Source organism: Balaenoptera physalus (assembly GCF_965194825.1).
Source record: "Balaenoptera physalus genome assembly, chromosome: 2".
NCBI lineage: Eukaryota > Metazoa > Chordata > Mammalia > Artiodactyla > Balaenopteridae > Balaenoptera > Balaenoptera physalus.
Genome location: NC_138883.1, coordinates 127,811,652 through 127,831,701, shown reverse-complemented (window position 1 = coordinate 127,831,701; position 20,050 = coordinate 127,811,652). Strand labels below are relative to the sequence as shown.

General features: G+C 41.9%; 1 protein-coding gene and 1 pseudogene across 2 annotated transcripts in view; both read right to left on the bottom strand.

Annotated features, from left to right (window-relative positions):
* Positions 1 to 20,050, bottom strand: part of GABRG3 (gamma-aminobutyric acid type A receptor subunit gamma3) — a 575,951-nt gene that overhangs the window by 440,622 nt on the left and 115,279 nt on the right. The window lies entirely within an intron of this gene.
* The window catches only part of LOC309655235 (glutaredoxin-related protein 5, mitochondrial pseudogene), a 28,948-nt pseudogene extending 8,898 nt beyond the window's left edge, over positions 1 to 20,050 (bottom strand). The window contains exon 1 of the transcript in view: positions 1 to 20,050. This exon is cut by the window's left edge and continues 8,898 nt beyond it. The product of the transcript in view is annotated as a glutaredoxin-related protein 5, mitochondrial pseudogene (transcript).

Here is a 20,050-nt window from a genome sequence, read left to right as displayed (position 1 = left end):
CATAGCATTATAGTTGGAAAAGATGCTTGAAACAATTTCAATTTTCATAAATTTCTGAGGCTAGATTTGTGACCCAAGATGTGATCTATCCTGGAGAATGTTCCATGTGCACTTTAGAAGAAACTGTATTCTGCTGCTTTCAGGTGGAATGTCCTATAAATATCAATTAAGTCTATCTGATCTAATGTGTCATTTAAGGCTTGTGTTTCCTTATTAATTTTCTGTCTGGATGATCTATGTTTTGGTGTAAGTGGAGTGTTAAAGTCCCCCACTATTATTGTGTTACTATCAATTTCCCCTTTTATGGCTGTTAGCATTTGCCTTATGTATTGAGATGCTCCTATGTTGGGTGCATAAATATTTACAATTGTTATTATGTTCTTCTTGGATTGATCCCTTGATCATTATTTAGTGTCCTTCCTTATCTCTTGTAACAATCTTTAAAGTCTATTTTATCTGATACGAGTATTGCTACTCCAGCTTTCTTTTGATTTCCATTTGCATGGAATATCTTTTTCCATCCCTTCACTTTCAGGCTATATGTGTCCCTAGGTCTGAAGTGGTTCTCTTGAGGACAACATATATATGGGTCTTGTTTTTGTATCCATTCAGCCAGTCTGTGTCTTTAGGTTGGAGAATTTAATCCATTTGTATTGAAGGTAATAATCGATGACGTATATTCCTATTACCATTTTCTTAATTGTTTTGGGTTTGTGTTTGTACATCTTTTTCTTCTCTTGGGTTTCCTGCCTAGAGAAATCCTTTCAACATTTGTTGCAAAGCTGGTCTGGTGGTGCTGAATTCTCTTAGCTTTTGCTTGTCCATAAAGCTTTTGATTTCTCCTTCAAATGTGAATGAGAGCCTTGCCAGGTAGAGTATTCTTGGTTGTAGGTTTTTCCCTTTCATCACTTTAAATATATCCTGTCACTCCCTTCTGGACTGCAGAGTTTCTGCTGAAAGATCAACTGATAACCTTATGGGGATTCCCTAGTATGTTATTTGTTGCTTTCCCCTTGCTACTTTTAATATTTTTTCTTTGAATTTAATTTTTGTTAGGTTGATTAATATGTGTCTCAGCATGTTTCTCCTTGGGTTTATCCTGTATGGGACTCTCTGCACTTCCTGGACTTGATTGACTATTTCCTTTCCCACGTTAGGGAAGTTTTCAACTATAATCTCTTCAAATATTTTCTCAGGCCATTTCTCCTTCTCTTCTTCTTCTGGGACCCCTATAATTCAAATGTTGGTGTGTTTAATGTTGTCCCAGTGGTCTCTGAGACTGTCCTCGGTTCTTTTCATTCTTTTTTCTTTATTCTGCTCTGAGGTAGTTATTTCCACTATTTTATCTTCTAGGTCAGTTATCCGTTCTTCTGCCTCAGTTATTCTGCTGTTGATTCCTTCTAGTGTATTTTTAATTTCAGTTATTCTGTTTTTCAATCACTGTTTGTTTGTTCTTTAGTTCTTCTAGTTACTTGTTAAACGTTTCTTGTATTTTCTCCATTCTATTTCTGACATTTTGGATAACCTTTACTATCATTACTCTGAATTCTTTTTCAGGTAGTTTGCCTATTTCCTCTTCATTTATTTAGTCTCATGGGTTTTTACCTTGCTCCTTCATCTGCAACATATTTCTCTGTCTTCTCATTTTGTCTAACTTACTGTGTTTGAGGTCTTCTTTCCACAGGCTGCAGGGTTGTAGTTCCTCTTGCTTCTGGTGTCTGCCCCCAGTGGGTGAGGCTGGTCCAGTGGCTTGTGTAGGCTTGCTGGTGGGAGGGACTGGTGTCTGCATTCTGGTGGGTGGAGCTGGATTCTTTTACCTCTGATGGGCAACGGCTGATGTGTTTTGAGGTGTCTGTGTGCTTAGTACGACTTTAGGCAGCCTGTCTACTGATGGGTGGGTTTGTATTCCTGTCTTTCCTGTTGTATGGTGTGGGGTGTTCAGCACTGGAGCCTGCTGGCAGTTGGATGGATCCAGGTCTTGGAGTTGAGATGGAGACCTCCAAGAGAGCTCTCACCTAATAATATTCCCTGGGGCCAGGAATTCTCTGGCGTTCTAGCATCCTGGACTTGGCACTGCCATCCCAGAGGCTCAGGCCCAACCTGTGGCCTGGGAACAAAGACCCCGCAAGCCACATGGCTCGGCAAAAAGGAAAAAAAAAGAAAACAGAAAAAATTGATAGAGAAGAAAACAAATGAAAACAAACAAACAAAACCCCAGGCAAATGGTAAAAGCAAAACCAAACAAAAACAAACACACAGACACATACAAAATAAGAAACAAAAACAGAAAAACAAAAATCAAGAGAACCAGATAAACCCAAAACGAAATCAAACCATTAAAAACCAAACTAACAAAAACAAAAATAAAAACAAAAGTAGATTGCAAACTGAAAGAAAAGGCAAAGAAAACAAAACACACAAAAATGATAAAATAACATAAAAACAAAATAGAACAAAGGAAAGAAAAAAACAAGGAAAAAACACAGAACATAAAAGTAACACAGAAATATAAAAAATTTTAAAAACTAAATAAAAACAAAAACAAATATTAATAAAAAACAACAGAACATAACATAATAGTAAAAATTATATTTCCCTGGGGACTCAGCTGTCAGTGTCTTTGCCCCCTCCATGAGTCACAGCCAACCTCCATCTCTCCAGGAAGCCCTCCAAAACCTCTAGGTAGGTCTCTGGTCCTTCTTTGACACTGTGGGGGCAGCTCAGACTCTGACCTGGCCCAACTCCCACATGTACTAGTCCCCAAAGTCCACAGCTGCTAGAGCTAGAGTGGTTTCAGTTGTGGGAACACTTGTCCATTCAGATATTGCGTAGATGAAGGGTTTACCAAGCCAGTCTCAGGGATTTAATCTGTGGTTTGTGCAGCTGCATGGCAATATTTCTGTTCTTCTTCCTCAGTCGCCATGCCCCTGGGGCTCAGCTGTGGTTTTAGCTCCACTTCTGTGTGTGGGCCACCCACAGGAGTGTGTTCCCACAGCTGCCGTAGAGCACTCAGGTCTGCCCCAGTGAGGACAGGGCATGGAGATGGCATGACAGCCTGGGTCACAGGGGCCCCAGCGGTGACAGGTGCACAGTGAAAGTCACAGGTGCATGAGATCTGGCCCTAGTGGGAACCGGCACGAGGTCAGCCCTGGTGGGGGCTTTTCCTAGTGCCTGGCAGGGCAGGGGGCCATTGCATGGGGGGAGAGAGGCTGCAGTGGTGGCTCCACCCCCTGCACATCACTCAACAGTGGTGCCTTTCTTCTATGGCAGTCTGGATTTCCTCCACAAGCATTCCTGTTTGCGGATTTCCTCCCTCCCGTCCCCTCAGGCTGTCTCCTCACAGGCAATGGCAGTCCTCTCCCCCAGTTTGCTCTCCAATCCCAACGTTCCAGCTCTTAGCCCTGTGTGCACCGGCAGACACACGTCACAGTCTGGGGCATGCAGGACTGTGGCATGGACCATCTGTGTAGGTCTCACTCTGGCCTGTCTGCCACAGACTGGCTGTTTCACCCTCCTCTGACAGCCTAAGATGCTCCCCTTCTGTCCCAACTGATTTCCCCATTGGTGAGGGCGCTTCCCCAGATGCGGGAAACTCTTCTCTGCTTCAGCTCCCCCTAAGGGGCACAGATCCCATCCCACTTCCTCTCCTCTTTTTTTCCCTTCTTTCTTTTGTCCTACCCAGTTATGTGGGGATCTTTCTTGTCCTTACTGGTGTCCAAGGTCTTCTGCTAGTGTTCAGTCAGTGTTCTGTGAGAATTCTTCCATCTGTAGATGTATTCTTGATTCATTTGTGGAGAGAGATCAACTCCATGTCTCCTACTCCTCCACCATCTTGGTTTCCCCAGGACTGAAAAATAGACTTTACTCAAATGCCTCAAGCTGCAAAAATTTCAGATAACCTGCTAGTGTTTGTGTGGACACTTTTTCAGGATATCCCGCCTGGACAGAAAATCTCTGAAATGGTTAAAGCCCTCCTTAGGGAAATTATCCCCTGATTTGGATTAAGGCATTAAAACAACATTCATCCTGGAGACCATAATCAACAGGAAAAAACAAGAAAATGAATCATATATTAAAAAGGAATGGTGTTAAAAAGTCAAGAGACATTAAACTTGGGATAAGGCCTTGCCAGTTGTCCTGCTATGGATCTGTGGCTCCCAGAAGCAGGCTTAAACTAAGCCCCTTTAAAATATTGTATGGTAGGCCATTCCAGATGTCTACCCAGGTAGGAGAATCTATAAATGTTAAAAGACCTAGCAATTGCCAATTATATTAAAACTTTGGGCACTATACTATTCATGAGTTTGCCTCCAATAGGTCTGCCTATCCAACTGAAACAGATGGTAATTCCATTGTAGCTGGAGAAGGGGCAGCCAATTTGTTTAATTTTGTCCAAATAAATAGCACAGGAATTTAGTATATGTATTGGGAACTCGAACCAAAACCCCAAATGCAATTACGAATTAGACAACAACAAATTGCTAAGAGGTTTCACTGGGTTCAAATAGTTGTGGATAAAAAGGACTAACTAAAGATTCTAAGGAATATTTGTCACCTTAGTTCAGCAGAATGGTCTTCATTCTTTTACCACAAGGTTGTGGAATGGATGTTGACAGTGGGGAATTGTAATAGGGAAGAACCTTTTGTATCCTGTTACAAGTTAATCACTAAACGGATGTTGCCTATAAGCTTAAATTACACATAATGGTCCATCTCTGGGAACCCTGCCTCCCAGGTAATGACCATTAAGCTAAAATACCTTTGTTTAGCTCACAAGAAACATCCTGACCAGGCTCACCTGTGAATGACTACAGGGAGGAAGAAATTCACACCTCCCCTCTGGAGGCTGATGGGAACCAGGAAGTTTTTGACTTTACTTCCTCCTCTTTTAGTATAAAAAAAGCCTGACTTCTTACTCAGGCAAGACGGTTCTTTGGGGCATGAACCCACCATCTTCTTGGTTAGCTGGCTTTCCAAATAAAGTTGTTATTCTTTGCCCCAACAACTTGTCTCTCGATTATTGGCCTGTCGTGTGGTGAACAGTACAAGCTTGGACTCAGTAACAATATGGCAGTCAGACCCCAAGTGCTGTCCATCTCAGAAGATTCAGAAAGCCTGGTAGAGTGAGAGATCAGGGGCTCTGATTAGATCAAAGCCTTCACTACAGCTCTGGGCAATGTTTTTCAGGTTCCATTTTGAAAGGGTTACAATTCATCCTGTTCAGTGTCCCACCCTTTTGCAATTCCACTGTGTATTTATCATACACTCCCTATCCTATCTGTGACCAGGAAAGAGCTCCTGCTAATGCATCACATGAGGAAATGAGGCACTGTGCCAGTTATCAATGTACTGCCTCTCAGCTCTGAATTTCTCCTTCATTGCCTGATGCATGAAAATAGATCTAGGTCCTATAAATATGATTCCTTGGCCAATTGGCAGTAAGTTTTGTCAGCAAGGGGTGCTGGAGAGACACTGTGAAGGCTTTGCTGCTGGGTTCTGGAGTGCTCTCTGAGCGGGCTGCTGCAGTGTAGCCATGTCTCCAGGGCCCAGCTGCTTCAGTGCACTCGGCCCTTCCAGCTCCAGGCTCCAGTGGAAAGGCTGTCCCCCACCCTGTGCCCACCCCCAACCATGCCCGGCTCCTGCAGCACCTGGCTCCTCAGTGCACAGAACTCAGTGGTACCCGGTGGCCAGCAGCTGCACAGCACCCTCCCTGGTTTTGTAGTAGAATGACTCCTTGGGTAAACGGATTTCCCCAGCAACTTGGAAGGTGGATTTCTGGCAAGTTCCACTGGTGCAGGACCACAGTTGACTCCTCTGTTGTCCAGCAAGCCATGGCCACAGCCCCTTTGACAATGTCTGCATCTCAGACCAGGGCCCCTTCCTTGGGTAGCTATCTCCTTCTGTATGCTATGCCTGTATTTTTCAGTGTTCTCTTTACTTCTTACTATCCCATCCCCCTTTACTTCAATCCTCTGTTATAGTTATAGCAATTCTTTATACTATACTTTCCCAGTTCAAACCACTCTGTAGCTTCTCTCTCCTGAGCTGATACTGACAGACACAGGCATCAAGCTGTCAGAGCTCTGTGCCTGCAAACTATATACACTGACTCAACTGAGAACAGAAGAGAGTTTAGTGTGGGATGTCCAGCAGTTCACAGAATGAAGGGGAGGTGCGGAGGCCAGGCTTGGAAAGGAGAGCAACCTTGGCAGTCGAGGGTTCTAGGTGCCAAAGCCAACGGGAAGGACCTGACTGGGTCAGCCTCCCTGAAAGTCGAGCCTGGAAGGTGCTGTGGGCCAGTCACATACTGAGGGAGTGCCCAGGAGCAGGACAGGCAGGGAAGCAGGTCAGGGCAGCAGGGAAAGTCAAGCGGGGCCTTAGCTGGAGGCAAGCTGGCCCCATGGGGGCACTCTGGAGCACAGACACAACTACAGAATTACTCCACTGTGGCAAAGGGGCCAGCCTCTTGTGCCAGCTGTCTGTCATTTGTTGTCCCCGCTCCAGGCACAGTGGCTCCATTCAGCCAAGGGATGTTCTCTGGAAAGTTGCTCAGCTGGCAACACAACAGCAGCCTCCTCCATAAGACATCGTAAGAGAAGGAAAGAAACAGGAACCTCAAGTGGACACAGGGAATTAACCTCTGAGTGGGGACAAACTTTACCACAACTGCCACAGCAGCCTTGAAACACAAGAGTGAGATGGCAGGAAAATGCAAACAGCGGAAGCACTTCCAAGCCTTCTTTGTTGTTTTCATCTAAATGAATCCTCCCAATTCCTTCCATCTGATTCCAAAACATGTCTTATGTCACTAAGCTGCAGACCCTCTTGCTTGGGAGGACTGGAGCAGAGCACATTATAAAATGCTCCCTTGACTGGGAAAGAAGAGCAGAAGAGGGGAAGGCAGTGGGGGTTGTAAGATGTTTTGATGTGTTTGGGGAATTTAAAAACCTAGCAATATTCATGCACATGTCAATGCTTTCATTTTGCTTGGAAGCTGCTAGTAGTCAAATTAGCTCCCTGCATCCCCCAAAGTCATACTCACATTGAAGAGGTCTGTGTGTTTCCTCATTGCTTGTTTTTGATTTTGCTTCATTTACCCTTGACATGCTACTTCCCAACATTTCAGCACACAGCATAAGTTTAGCTATGCAATATTTTAAATAAATGTTATCAATTCCTTCACTCCTAGAACTTGAAGTGTAAAATTAACAGGATAAAGTCAGAAGAGGGATTATTTTCGAAGCATGCACATGAAAATGGTGCTATTTTCCAAGACAAGGGGGAGTGGGAATGCAGAAAAAGTGATCCAGGAGCAACCTCCTGAGTCCTGAGCAGGCCCTCCCTCTCCCCACCCCAGCAGCTGCTCCTCCATCCACGATAACTACCATACCTGCTCTGAGGTTAAAGGGTCTTTCCTTTTTTTTCCAATAAGGATTTGTTTCACTGTGTTTTCTACATAGATAGAAATAAGGCTTTTTTGATGAAAAAAAAAAGTCTTTACAAAAACAATCTATAATTAAATCAGTAACAAAATTTAACTTTAAATGAGTCAAGTATTCTACATTTGAAATTCAATTTCACAGACATTCAAGATTAGTGAATTTTGGTAAGAAAAAAAGACTACCAGAAAGGAAAAAGACACCTTTTCAACTGATGATAAGTTATAAACTTTTTAAAAAATTGCTTTGGGAAAACACACAGTATAGTTATTTAAGAAAAGTCATTTAAGGAAGACTTAAGTGCTTCAGGTTGAGTGAGCTTTAGACTGAAAACTATTTTAAAATTTTCCAAGAAACTGAAGCTTTTCCATGCAAGTGTGGGCAGCACTAGTCTTTCCTGAAAGTCCTTCAAGTGGCCTGGAGTCTACTTCTAAATGTGTCCTTTCTGATGGCACCTCTTCTTTTTTTTCCACGAGGAATATTTGAATCATAGCACAAAGCACATATCAGCATTTCATTAAAATCAGTACCAATTATTCCAAAAGGTTAGTGAGATGCTTTTTCTTGACTAAAGTCTGAGCCCATGGGTCTTCCAGACCACTCAGCAGCAAGGTTTATTAAGCACTACTGTATCTCCAAAAACCAGAGACACAGAATAAAAGGGCACCATGATTTCAGGAATATTTAGAAAAGAATGGAATAAATAAAACAGATTACATCTTTTATGTTCAAAAGATATATGGTTAGTATTAAGCAAGATTTCTGTGAATATATGTATATCACAGTAAGAACTGCTAGGTCTATCAGGGGTTAGGAAAAAAAGGGAAATCTAAAATATCATAAGTAAATGACCAAAGGATTTTTCTAGAAACCTAATCTTTAGTTCTTGCAAACAGCCAGTACCACTTTAGTTCATTTATTTCAGCTATTATTGAGCAATATCATAGAAGTATGATCATGCAAAATTGGTAATTTTCTGGGAATGTATGTAGCAGGGAAATGCCACCTTTCCACAGAGAATGCTTTCCCCTTTAAAAGTATAAATCCAAGTTGACATATCGAACTTGACCAGGATTTTACCTGTATGAAAGGAGAAGTCCACACGATGCTATAGCTGTCCAGTTAAATTCCCCACAGAGGATTCCAGTGGAGATAAAACTCCAAGTACACTGAGGTTCTTTTTCTACTGTTTCTCAAAAAAAGCACATAAACTGCTGAGATCTATCAGGCTGTATTTTGGCCCCAGCGATTGCCTGATCATAGCTCAGTAGACTAAGCTAAGTTCTGTTTTGTCCTCTTCTCTTTTCTCAATACTTCCCTAGAAAAGAAAAGATCTTCTACCACACCTCAAAGCAACAAAAAACACCAAAAGATAATTTGACTCTCCAAATCCATGGGATGTCACAAATGGAAGGAACAGAGACCCACATGTTCTACAGAGTATATTCTGGGGGATCTACAGGAAGGAGGGAAGTTGGCCCCCACGTTCTTACCACTAATAAACATCACTGACCTACCAGAGGAAAACTCACATATTCCTGAAACTCTGCCTCCAATATCTTCCTATTGTAATGAAACAACTTGATATCATTTCAAGTTTTCAGAAGTAGAGATATATGTCTAGGAGCATGTTTTCTATGAATTCAATTCCCACCATATTAACATCCTGTCATTGCTATGACATAAACATTGACAACAACTAAATATGAAACTTTTTTTAAGTTCCCATTTTTCCAGGGTTCCAACTTTGCCTTTGCCTTGCAACAGTTTAGCCAGGCTTAGGCACATAAGAAATTAAAATACAGTATAGACCTCACCCCTTGAGCTTGTCCTTCATTAGGGAGAAAAGTAATGCGCTATCTGCTGTTTACATTATGCAGTACAAAATGCAACTCCTCATGAGACTGAACTGTAATGTATCGATTTCTTTTATATGTAAGTCATTAGCGAGTATTAGAGTTGAAAGGGATCTCAGATATAATTCAGCTGAATCCACTTATTTTACAAATAAGACAGTAATTTGTTAATTTCTTTTTTTAGTGTTTATTGTTTCTTTAAAAAGTCCTTTTTGAGTTCAATAAACATTAATTAAGCATTAACTACTAAATATTAACTAAACATATCTGGTCCTCAGGGGGCCTACCAACGAGTATAAACTATCTAAACTATTTATCCAAATCTAGTCAAGAATATGTATTCCTACTCTCAAGCTAAAGACTGAACTATTTCCAGTGTTTTAAAAGCAGCCAGGCTCAGGCTTCCCTGGTGGTGCAGTGGTTGAGAATCCGCCTGCCAATACAGGGGACATGGGTTCGAGCCCTGCTCTGGGAAGATCCCATGTGCCACGGAGCAACTAAGCCCGTGCACCACAACTACTGAGCCCACGAGCCACAACTACTGAAGCCTGCATGCCTAGAGCCCATGCTCCACAACAAGAGAAGCTACCACAATGAGAAGTCCGCACACTGCAACAAAGAGTAGCCCCTGCTCACCACAACTAGAGAAAAGCCCGCGCACAGCAACAAAGACCCAGCGCAGACAAAAATAATTAAATAACTATTTAAAAAAATAAATTAAAAAAATAAAAGCAGCCAGGCTCAATGACAGACACCCCCATAAACACAAGCCCACAAACGTCCAGAGAAGGCAGTTGGGTGGTGGGGTGAGAAACCCCAGTACGTGGTGAGGGTCTGGGGTGGCTGAGCATGCACACATGGAAGCACAGTGACAGACTTCAGTGTTTAAAAGCAGCCATGGGTGATAGATTAGACTTGTTCTGTAAGACACCAGAAGGCAAATACAGGGTTAGAGGACAGAAGTAAAGGGGGCAGATTGTAGCTGCATGAGATGAATTTTTCCATAATTAGAATTGTTCAAAAATGGAAGTGCCTCCCAGTGAAAATGCTAAAGCAGGGGGTAGGTAGATCTTCTCAGACATTTTGTGCCCTGGGAGGAGAAGTGATTCCCCAGCCCCCACCAGGTCCCAGTTACCTTTTTAAAGTGGGCTTGCTTCTGGAAAGCAATTTACTTGAGGTTATCAACTAAGCCGGTGTCAGAGTTGGAGTTTTAGTTTGCAGGAGAAATAGTTCTCTTTTCCTTTTTCCTTTTTTAAATTTTTTGGTGGGAGTGCAAGGTGGGAAGATAGAAGATAGGAGGCTGGCTCCATAAATCAATCCTAGCATTTTCTTTGGAACTGGTACTGATGATAAATCTTTAGCTGCATCTGACTGGTACATACAGATATCAATAAGCACATGATTTAAACTTGGGAGAGATGTGATTATTCTAGAGAGTTGTTATACAGCTGAAAGTTTTTATGCAGCTGAACAGTGTTTTCTAGTTACATGGTAAAATCTGATGTTTAATTTTAACAACAACAAAAAGAGTAGTTACCTCAATCGAACACTGTTTTATCATAGACTTATTAAAAACACTACTCAGACAGCCGGAGTTCAGAATGCACCCAGCCCAGTATAAGGAATGAGACCAAACTGTGTGGCTTAACCACACGGGGACCTCCTTGAAGGACCCACGAAGCTGGGGAGTTTACTTCACCAGAAATATAAGAACATATGTTTGGTGAAAGCTCCCATCATCATTAAAAGTACACAATAACATCTCCATAATGTGGCCTTTCATTTCCTGCCAGCATGGACACACTTGTCTGTAAGTTATTAACCTTTAACGGAAAACAAAATATTAAACCCAGGAGAGCAATAGCAAGTTGCCTCATTCCTAATATATTCCTACTTTGTATTATGACCTTCCCGTCTATTAAACTCAAAATGCTTTATTTATGGCTTCATTCATTTGAACTGTATTGAGGCACTGCCACCTAAAGTAAACTACAGAATATTTACCAGCATTTAGTGGCTTCCTTAGAAATGCGAAGTCCTACTAGGACTACACAGATGAAACAATGGAACTAGAGTCAGAACTTCTAGAAGACAGAAGAACTGAAGAGAGAAATACAAAAGCCAGACCTAAGGTCTCAGTCCTTTTACAGAGAGGAGGGAGCTTGGGGGCTATCAGTTCAATATAGTTTCAAGTGCACAAAGTAATCAATGAGCTTGGCAGAGTGGAGTTGGCAAAGGAAGACAGTGACTCGGTCCTCAAGACCCCACAGCCTGGCACGTGTGATTCTATTCAGCATGGCTCTGTGCTCCCATCATCTCATGCTCCTCTGGGGCAGGAACTCACCAGGAATGGCCTCTGTACCATGCTCACTCCACCTAACACTTAACACAGTAATTCCACAGAGTTCAGTGAACTGCATTGCTCGTTGACACACTTTTATCCTGACATTCTAGAAATCTCAGGGACCTTCTGAAGCTGAGTTGAGTCCTGTGGGCAAGGACTATTTGACAACAGGTGGCAATGACACAGTCTGTTAGTTCTAAGAGCCTGGGAGCTGCCAGCTGTTTGCTGGAGAGCTGTTTCTCAGAGCAGCATGCCATGACCTTGTAGGACCAGCCAAGTGGGGCTTCAACCCTGCCCAGAGGCCCAGTCAGCCAATGGGGAAGCACAATGACAGGCCATGAGATACTCCAAGTAGGTAACCACCCTGCCTCTTCCGGAACGAAGAAGGTTTATGTTTGAACAAGGTTCTCCTCTCATGAAAGTTCATGACCACAAGTAGTTCAATATTGGAAATTTTAAAAACCACTAGGATTTTAGATTCTCCTTAATTTCATGTAAATTAAAGTACTTATTTTAAAATCATATAGTTTCCACTGTTCTTCATCTCTTGGTTTATAACCACAATGCATTGCCCATATTCTAAGCATTTAATTTTATAACATTGATAAAAGGTTGTAATTAATGACAGTATCTGTTCATACATATTTTAGGGAAAAAACTAGAAGGGGGAACATGGTTCATTCTTCAGTAACTTTTGGCCACACAGAGGTTCTAGGACCAAGTTCTGCTGCTACGAAATACAGATACTTAAGCAAAGAACAAACTTTTTCACCTGGTGATTGGTACAGATACTTATGTTCTCTGTGGTGCCACCTAGTGGTTCAATCATCTAAACTGCATCTTTTTTTCCCACAGTTTACAGACTTTTTATTGAAAACTTTACATTGAATAGCCCCAAAGAGAGAGAGAAAAAAAGACTGACCTAAACAGGAAATCTGTTTCATTTATATCTGGTATTCCTGTGTAGATACAAACATTGAACTGCTTTTTCCATATTTTATTTTTACCACCATCACTTTACATACCACCAATGACAACAAGTAACCTATCTGCAACAAAACTGCAGATTTTTCACACAGTGTTCTTACCATGGGCTTGAATTCAAAATTTTGAACTATCTCCACAGAAGCTGAGAAGTATAATACTTTACGATTTTATTAAATGTTTGTAAGCATCCTACAGGCTTGCTTGCTAATCCTTGTCTTTGGCAAGTCCCTTTTGACTAGAGATTTTTAGCACTAGCAATGGGAATGAAGGCAGCAAAGATACTAATACATGCGTTTGGTCTTCCTTTTATGGTTTCTTGTTTTATCTTTTCTTGATGGACAAAAGTGTTTTAGAAGTGAGAAATTTATATTGAAGGGTAATTTTTTTTAAACAAATGATGCTGGTTCAATTGATTTAAATAAATTTTTTTTCTAAAATTTTGGTTATGTTGGGCATCATTTTGATATTACTTTTCTCAACATTAGGGTATCTGAAGTAACAGAGACCTGAAGCTATAAGTTTTTCTGTATAAAAACTAGACTAGAAATAAACTGCATCTTTTTAAAAATTTTTTTAATTAATTTTTATTGGAATATAGTTGCTTTACAGTGTTGTGTTAGTTTCTGCTGTACAGCAAAGTGAATGAGCTATTCGTATACATATATCCCCTCTTTTTTGGATTTCTTTCCCATTTAGGTCACCACAGAGCATTGAGTTCCCTGTGCTATACAGTAGGTTCTCATTAGTTATCTATTTTATACATAGTAGTGTATGTATAGTAGTGTCAATCCCAATCTCCCAATTCATCCCACCCTCACTTCTCCCCTTGGTATCCATATGTTTGTTCTATAAACAGACTATCTGAAGGCATTATCATCAGGCTGGTGAAAGCTATACACATGGTTGCAAATCCTTTTGCTTTGCATAATTTACCTTCATACCATCTCAATACAGTCTCGGAACACATATCTCCTCTCTGGGACATTTAAGTTAGAAATGAAAAAGAATATTTGCCAAACTTCAGGTTTCTTGACAGGGTGAGAGAAGAATGTAGTTGGTATCCAAATAACTGATTGATGGTCAATAGACATGAAAAGGGCTCAGTCCTTCCAGGTGAGTCCATCCTGTGCACTGTCACTACACAGTGGCGACAATGCCATCATGAGCATAGACAGTAAAAGAAACACTACTGGGAGTCTGGGTTTAGAAATTTTTACAAAACAGTAATAAAGACTCGATTTGGAAATATATCCTTGACTCCATATTTATTGAACCATATTTTCAAACTGGAATAAAGGTTACAGTTAACTATCCCAGTTATCAGTAGAAACTTAGAAATTACAGGTCAACATACTGTTCTTGTAACTTGGATTTAGCCTATAAACTAAACCAATAGAAGTAGAGACTACTTGGTATTTGCCCACCAAAATCCATTCTCCCAATTTTCAGTAAGAACAGGGTTGCACGTGGGAAGAGAGTGCCAGACAAGAACCCATTTCACAGACCCCCCTGCAGCTGGCTGTAGCCCCAGAACTTAGTTCTCCCCAAGGGACTTGTGAACAGAGTAGGGAGTACCCTCCAGGCTTTGCAGTCACATGCTGGAAAAGATGGAGCACTCATTGTCAGCCTGCTTCCCTGAATGCCCGAGGGGCCAGAGCAGCCTACCAGCCTGAAATGTTCCTCGGAATTCCTAATAAGAAATTTCTATACTCTTCAAATCATTGAATTACTTGGATTTTCTTGTTACAGCAGCTTAGTGTTCCCTAACCAACAAATGGAGGCCTCAAATTATTTTAATAGTGGCTATTGGATCCAAAATTCATTTGTGTGTAGACTTTACAAATGGTTTTACTGGTGACAGTGGTTGCATTTAGCCTAAGAGCTTTCCAAAAAAAAACATTAAATGGTAAATATGTGATGGGATGGAGGTGGAAGCAAATATTATGGTGGTAATCATTTTGCAATTTATAAATGTATCAAGTCAACCCATTGTAAACCTTAAACTTACACAGTTATGCGTCAATTATATCTCAATAAAGCTGGAAAAAGAAAAAAGAAAATACATACTCTAGCAATACAAAAGCAGTTAAAAATCAATTTTATTTTAGACAAAGTGGCACAGTTTCAGACTTAGTGCTAATCACTTATCAATTTTGATCAAGTCACAGAACATACTGGAATCTAATGGACTAAATTAGTCTTCAGGACTACAAGGATGAATTCAGACAGCACATCTCTACAGTTACTCTGATTATTTATGAGATGGTAGCTCTTAGTTTCCATTATGGCCATTTGTTTTTTGAAGTACTTTGACAAATAGCAACAGATCAAAACAATGACCAGAACTGGATGTGTAGCCAGAAAGTTTGGGATACATAAATTAATTTCCCAAATTCAAAGATACTGTGACTTTTGGGTGAGCATAACATAGCTCACTTACTGTTCAGTACGTTTCTCAGAATTTAGTCAAATTGAGAAATCAAATGATTCAGACTTGCCGAGTTCTTCACCCCACAGGATGCATCTAAAACTTAAAATGAAAAGCATACACAAAAATCGTTACCCTTATCCACAACTACTCAGTAAGACTCTGCCACTTATTAATTACACCAAACTCTGCTGAGAGAGCTGGGTATAAACTCTTGTCACCATCTGCTCCGTTCTCAGATGCATGGTAAACCTGAACCCGCTGTCTTATTATGAGTCACCATGGGAATTCAGTAAGATAGGACTTTAAATTCAAAGGCTGTCTTTGCAGATAGAGCAGATTAGCACACTCTTCAGTAAAAGTCCATGGCTTCTCCAAGCAACTGTTTGTAAAATTCTGCAATGGAAATATCCCAAAGATTCACTGTGACATGAGTAAATAAACAGCTTCCCAGTTGAGCCCACATACTCTCATGTCATGCAACAAGCCTGGCTGCACAGGGCAGGGCAAAATCCCTCCTGGTACTGCAAAGGAAGCTGGATGTAATGATTTTCTGTCTGTATGTACATGGACACTGTCTGCATGTACGCAGTCACTTCTTTTTTATTTCTTTGTCCCTGGGACTTCTTTTAGGCAAGTAAATTTGGTCTTTCTGTTTTTAGACTAAATGGAAAATGTTCTGAACTATGTTGTCTTACACCTACCAATCAGGATGGTAACTTTCCAAAGAATAAGTACATGGGACAATCCCTTTAAAACAACACCACACTTCACATATGGAACTAATGAAGGGCATGCAGAGGGAGCCCTAAGGATAACCTGGTGACCAAGACTCACTTTCTCCATCACCAGGGCCCTCTGCTGCCCAATCTTTCCAGGCAGCACAGAGGCATCCTTTAGGACTGTGCAGCCCTATAGATGTGTAAGGCACAGAAAACGGAGCAAAACTCAAATGACTCCAAGACACAACCTCTGGAATCCTTTGGTTTTAATAAATCTCAGACACTCTAGTTGTTTATCATTTGCCATTCTCTCTTAAAAACCAAAAGCATAAATGACCATAGACGTTGAAGACTTCTTGTTAATTGGATTCAAAAAACATTCTCTACTGGAACTACAAAAGCAAAAATGGTTTAATCCCATAAAAACTGTGTGTGTGATGACTTGTCCTGACCCAGCTTGTGCAAAGAACCCAATTGGAAAATGTCTTTTTTTGAAGTTCTCGGTTACTTCGGGACACGGAAAGGTGAAGCATTTCTTGCAGATCAGCTCACATCCATGTGCTCCCAGGTAAGAAGGAGGAAGTGCCCTTGGGGTTTTCAGAAGCTGAAAATCTGGAGGCCAAAAAACTGGGATCAAGTACTGAATGTTTCAAAGCAGGGCCAGGGTTATGGTCTTCGGGCCACATGCTGGAGGGTCTTGTTTTTCCATCTGGACAACGGATACAGAAGAACTGTCTACTCTAGACTCTGTCTTTGTATCCTCAACCCTCTGAAATAAGAAAGAGTACAGAGTCTGGAAAAAAGGGAGAAATGGACCACGTTTTAATGACGTGCTTCTCTGATGAAGGTTCCAGCACTTGTATACACCTGAACTGGGTGATCTGTTGCTTTTTCCTGATCAAAGTCTGGGGTCTTAGGAAGAGTCAGTGCAGGAATACAGAGGAATGTGCTAGAATCATCCTTGAAAGTTCACTGTACAACTGAGTTTCATTTATTGCAGAACAAATATGACAAATATAATTTTAAAAACCTCATTTGCCATCTGGCACAGGTACTGGTTTTCTGTTTGCAGTGGATGCTGCTGTGGTGGGAGCTCAGGGGTTTCCATCCAGCCATGCGAGATGGGCTAGCAGATGTGACGTGACAGGCTTCCAGGCAGGGCTTCTCAAAAAAGCTCTCCACAAACCCCAGTTTTATTCTCTCACCAACACTGGATGATACCTCTCACCTCTTCCCACAGCCCTTCCCAGCACTGTGAGAATGTCTCTGCCAATTCCCAGGGTGAATCTTTGGTGTTAAATTTGATTTCAGGACCTAAAACAATGCCTGATCCAAAGAAGATACTCGTGTATATTTATTAAATGAGTGACTTTCTTTGATTACTGATTTAATCATTGTTTTGTGTCTTTATTTTCTCTTCGTGATTCTTCTCTTGTGCTTTTTTAAAAATATTTTTTCTAGTACTTCTGGGGTAATGGTGGATTTTTTTCTTATTCATTTTTGAGAACACTTTTATCTTTGCTCTCAAACCTTTAGTAATCTCTATCATGTTCTAACTTTTTCATTGTCTCCTTTCAGTCTCCTAAATATATAATCATATCATTAGCAAACAACTTTAGAACTAATAACCCCAAGTTATGCCTCCTCTAAGTTCATGGTACTCAGTATTGGTTGATCTTAACAATCAAAAAACTGTTACACAGGGCTATCTTGTTTTATTGCACTTTGCTTTCTTGTGCTTTGCCCATTGAAGGTTTGTGGCAACCCTGCATTAAGCAAGTCTATTGGTGTCATTTTTCCAACGGAATTTGCTTCCTTTGCATCTCTGTGTCACATTTTGGTAATTCTCGCAATATTTCAAACTTTTTCATCATTCTTACATTTGTTACAGTGATCTGTGATTAGTGATCTTTGATGTTACCACTACAACTCACTGAAAGCTCAATGATGATGAGCATTTTTTAGCAATAAAGTATTTCTTTTTTTTTTTTTTCCCCTGGGTTGGCAGTTTATTTTAAAAAACACCCCGGTTATCTTATTTTCTTCCTTGTCCATCATTTTTCTAAACAGAACAAGTTACAAAAAATTGGGGAGGGGGGGTATATTATCTTTGCAGACTGACATATTTGCAGAGGACTCATGAATAATAATGAGGATTCAAAAGCTCCTAGGTTTACTCCTGAATCAAGCAAAGAGCAAAGGACAACATAAGAAGGAATTGTGTTTACAGCAATCTCGTCGTACAACATTGATTATGACGGTGCAGTGGTTACAATTATGTTCACGATAGGATATTCCTTGCTCAAACACCAGACATGCTAAAATCACCAGGCTGCTTACAAACTGGAGGAATCAGTGCAAACAGTCATCTGAAGAGCAAAAACTAGAATCGGGAAGGCTTTTCTGGCAGTGAGATTCTGACACCAGCAGCTTCCTTGTGTGGCCACCCTCACTTTGAGTCTTGATCTTTCTTTTCATCTAAGAGGGTGGAGCGGATCCCCAGCTTTTTCAGTTCTTCCACCAGGTCCCCATTCTGGTGCATCTGCAGAAGAATGTCACAGCCCCCCACGAACTCGCTGTTGAGGTACACTTGCGGGATGGTGGGCCAGTTGGAATAGGCTTTAATGCCTTGCCGGAGCTGGGGGTCGTCCAGCACGTTGTAGACCGCGTAGTCGCGGATGCTGTGCAGCCGCAGGATCTGCACCACGGTGTTGCTGAAGCCACACTGGGGCTGCTCCGGCGTCCCCTTTAGGAAGACTACCACCCTGTCCTTCTTCACCAGCATGTCCAGGTGCTCCGACGAGCCGCTGACGCCCGAGCTCGCCGCCCGCACGCCTGGGCCCCACAGGCCACCGCCTGCGCTGTGCCCCCAGCACAGCAGAGCCGCTGCCGCCCGGCCCAGGGACCCGCTCATCCCCGCACGCTGGCTGGAGCTCTCGATGGCCAGGGCCCTGGGCTAGCCAGCTGAAGCCTTCCCCCAATAAACTATTTCTTAACTAAGGTATGTATATTGTTTTTTCAGACACAATGCTATTGCACACATCATAGACTACAGTATAATATAAACGTAACTTTCCACACACTGGGAAACAAAAGAATATTCATGTGACTCACTTTATTGTGATATCTGTTTTATCACGGTGGTCTGGAATTGAACACACAATATCTTCTTGGTGTGCCTGTAAAAGCAGAAAGCTGGGGTGCCTCTAGAGCAGGTGTTGGTGAACTTTCTTCTATGAAGAGCTAGGGAGAAAATATTTCAGGCTTTATGGAACAGAGTCTCACACATTCTTCTTTTGTTTCTTGGGATTTGCTGTTGCTATCATTGTTGCTGGTTTCTTACAATACTTTAAAAGTGTACAGATTTTTCTTAGTTAACCAGCAATTTTTAAGAAAGAAAAGCAGGTCTTGGTCCCATCTGGCCCAAGGGATGTAAATTACTGAACCTTGACCAGTTTCATGCCCAGATTTGATGCTCTTGCTTTAAGGCCCACACTCATTCCAGAAGGTGTCCGTCTCAAGGTCCCCTGCAGAACGGGGACAGCAGTTGATCTCAGTGATTACAAGCATTTCCTTCTTGGTCTCAAAGCTCTGATGTTTACACAGCTGCACCTCCTCCTTCAATGTGAAACCACCTTACACCCTGTCAAGGAGTCTCCGGAGGGAGAGATCAAGATGGCAGAGTAGGAGGACATGATCTCACCTCCCCCAAAAACACCTTAAAAATGGATCTACACGTGGAGCAGTTCTCACTGAAAACTAACAGGAGATGGGCAGAAAGACTCCATTGCGACCAAGACTGTAAGAAAGACCCACACGGAATCAAGTAGGAAGGGAGGAGAAGTGATCAGGTCAGAACCTGTGCCTCTGGGAAGAGCTCAGAGGAAAGGGGGATTACATGGGCGGAGATCCTCCCTGAGGAGTGAGGGGTTTGAACCACATATTGGGCCCCAGCCTGGGGGCCCAACACCTGGAAGATGAGTCCCCTAGCTGGTTTGAAAACCAGTAAAACTAACAGGAGGACTGAGAAAACCTAGACTCCACTCATGAGGCATGCGCAGATGCTTGCTTGCTCCCAAAACAAGACAGAGGAAGCAGATTGAAACTGTCTGGGACTTTGTCTAGCTTCCCGTGACTGCTCCAGTGCACCCTGGCCCAGGCTGAGCACCCGCTGAGCACTTCTGGCTCCAATGCAGCTCCACACTAGGGTGGAGGCTGCTCCTGCCAAGGAAGGTGCACAGTTGGAGGGACGGAGTGGGAACAGACCCAGCACT